Here is a 3,179-nt window from a genome sequence, read left to right on the forward strand (position 1 = left end):
AATGAAAATAATAGTAACAATGATAATAATAATGTATGGCTTTTTGTGTTTTTACTGCTCATCTCTGTTGACAATGTAGGGATATGAGATTTTACATTTATTCTAGTTCATAAGTAGATTTTTTTCATAGGATAACATATAAGAAACTTTTGTTATTTTATGCCTTGTCTTGTAAATTGTGCTGTAGGTATGTGTTTGTACAGTTACATATTTATATGTACATATTGTTCTGATGTATAAATACATTTATGCTGAAAATTGTTATATCTCTGCAGTTGGTCAACCTTCAACAGCTGATATGGGTTCTGGCCCATTGGCCTTGAATGGTATCTTAGTAGATGATTAATTCTGCCACACATTCCTTGGGGATAAGAGATTATCTCTGATTATTGGATGTTTTTCTCACAAGATGGGAACTACTGATAGATGAAGATTACAAACTAAGTTTCAGTGGGAGGCTTGGATCACTATTTGCCTACCCTGTGTTAGATGCACACCTTGAACATTAATGCACTGTTATCAACAGAGCCGAGCTTTCACATAAAGAAAAATAGTATTCATATGGAAAGTCTTGTTATTTTGGGGGATCTTTCAGCTGAGTTTCTTTACCTTCCAGTATTTGTTTCACATAGTTTATCTTTTTTTCCCTGTGACATAGATATGAGAGTTTTGAGACAGGAACCAAGTCAAAAGGCTTTAGGCCTAACTGTTTTATGTTATCAATTACTATTTAACCATTTGAATGATGAGCTGTTACAGCATGATTGAGGACCCCACTTCCAAGAGGATTCCCCCATCTTGCCAGTAAAATGGTAGATTATGATAGTACACACAAAGTTGACCTAGTCATAAGTAGAGATACAGGACAAGATCAGTTCATATCCTGAAGTCACTGATAGAGATATGGAGGTAGTACCATGTTCCAACAAACCTACTAGTAATATGCTAGGATAGCAGAATTTTTTTATATGTTGATTTTGTTGCTCCCAGTTTGGATCCTGTACAGTATTTGTGCATGACATCTTGCAGATTGCATGAAGGAGGACCTCCACCTAAAAGGCTGTAACTTTTTTTTGAGAATTTGTGTTTCCTATTTGAGGCCTGTGTTTTAGACCTAGTGGTTGTCCAGCTTTTAAAAGAAAAAATTCCTTTTTATATCAGATTTGGAAATGTTGGGAGCTCACACACTTGGCAGGGAGAAGTTTTCAAGTGGACTTAGGGTTTTGTGTAGTAGAATTCACTTATCTAGTAAATGCCTGATTTTTTCCGTAGCAATTACTTGAGTTGTTTGTGATAATCTATTTGAGTGTAGCATAACTTTTACTGTCAGATTTTATTTCCTATCACCAGAGGATTTTGGCTTTCCTCTGAGTCAGACCTCTTCCATGGCGACAACCAAAGAATTAAGTACAGTATTGCCATCTGTAGGGGGTACATTGGTTTGTTCTCTCTGACAGCTACATAAGGACATCCTGCTTGGATGCCTTCCTCTCAACCTACCTTGAAAAACCTTTTTGAACATCTGTTATTCCAAAAGTCTTACACAACTCCATTACCTCTAGGTACTAATACTTTTTTATGCTGGATCTGTGATGTGTGGGTCTTTCCTGTTGACATACACTCTTAAAGTGTGTACCACTCAAATATCAGGAATAAAAGATCTAGTACTTGTTATGTTAACTCCACCTGTTGTGGCTGAAATGGTGGTCAAGTGCTCTGTCCAAGCTAGTTCTCTCAAATGTAGTGTTATATGTTAAGAGAATGTTGAGCTGTATCTAACCTTCATGGGTAACTTTATATCCATTTTCCTCATGTTTGGTCTCAACATTCATGGAAATTGGTGCCAGTTTACATTTGACTTTTATTCATTTAACTTTCCATTAGCAGTCACATTACAAATAACTTGAACATTTGACTGAGGTGGTCATAACAGGTAAGCTTGAAGTTTTTCTTTTGGTTTTTCAGGCTTTACTTGCAGATCAACACCACAAGCCAGTTTGCTATTGCAGTACCAATTGCCTCAAAGACAAGAGTCTTTGAACAGGATTTAAAGTTTTGTTTCTGTAAATCAAGCAAGTTATTACAAAAGTGGTAATAACTTTATTGAGAACCATAATATACAACATTGCTGTCAGGAATTCCTCTTAATTAGTGTAGTTGTTTTACTGGTCTTGGGGATCAAAACACAAGCTTAACCATTACATGGTTTGACTAATTTTGTAGCCAACCAGTTAGTTTTTGAGTGAAGTAATTCTGGTTATTGTACGTAGGATTTACCTTAGGGGGGCTCCCTGACTTACAGTGGTTCGACATCATTTTCCCACTTCATGTTGGTGTGATGGCAATACTCATTCAATATAAACAGTTATTTGAATTTTGAATTATGATCTTTTTCCTGGGCTAGCGATAAGCAGTATGATACTCTCTCATGATGCTGTGCAACTTCCAGTCAGCCTCACGATCATGAGTATGAACAACCATTACGCTACAGTGTACTGTGTTGCCAATGTTTTTTGGATTTTGGGTTCTGGGTTTTTGCATCCCATCATGTTTACAAAACAACCATTTATGTCTCCTGCATCTGTTGAGAAGAGGAAGGCAATCATTCTTGTGATGAAATTAAAGATAATTGCCCAACATGAAGGTGGTAAGCCAATAATGGCCATCACAAATGAGCTAGGACTTTTGCAATCAATGATCTTGACCACCTTAAAGGATGAGAAGTGAATACTGATGCAGTGAAATCTTCAGGATTGGTTAAATCCACTACCATCACAAAGAAAAGAGCTGGGCTGATTAATGGTGTGGAAAAATCACTTGTTACATGAATGGAAGATCAGATACAGAAGTGCATACTGCTTAGCCTATTGATGATCTAGGCTAAGGAAAGAAGTCTTTTCAATATGCTAAAATGGCTTCCCAATGGTCCTACATATATGCAGATGTTTACAGCAAGTCATAGGTGGCTCCAACACTTCAAAAGGCATCATAATTTTCGTAATGTAAAGGTTAGCAGTGAGGTAGCAAGTGCTGAAGGTGCTGAAGCTTTTAAAGAAGAGCTGCATAGGATATTTCTGGATAAGAAATGTTAAGTTTTTTGAGAAGGTTAAGGTAGGCTGGGCTAAGCTGTGATGTTTGGTAGGTTAGATGTTTTTTTTTTTTTTTTTTTTTTTTTTTTT

This window comes from Panulirus ornatus, chromosome 8 (genome assembly GCF_036320965.1).
Source record: "Panulirus ornatus isolate Po-2019 chromosome 8, ASM3632096v1, whole genome shotgun sequence".
NCBI lineage: Eukaryota > Metazoa > Arthropoda > Malacostraca > Decapoda > Palinuridae > Panulirus > Panulirus ornatus.